The following is a 256-nucleotide window of genomic DNA, read 5'->3' on the forward strand; positions in this document are numbered from 1 at the left end:
GTCTGAGCAATATTTATAGAGGGCCCAGTGGCTTGGGGCTGGAAGCCTCCTTGTGGCTACGGAGGGGGACCGTGCTGCTGGCCCTGCTGAGGGAATTCCCTGTGGGGCTGTCCCTCAGGTTCTCCTCCCAGCCCCTCCCCCATACTGCTCTCACACCTGCTTCGACCCCAAGCAGATCAGATGTGGCAGTGGGGGGGGGGGGGGGTCATGTGACAGAGAGATGGCTATAAATAGCTGGGGGTGGGCATGCTGCCCC

Source organism: Martes martes, assembly GCF_963455335.1.
Source record: "Martes martes genome assembly, chromosome: 11".
Taxonomy (NCBI): domain Eukaryota; kingdom Metazoa; phylum Chordata; class Mammalia; order Carnivora; family Mustelidae; genus Martes; species Martes martes.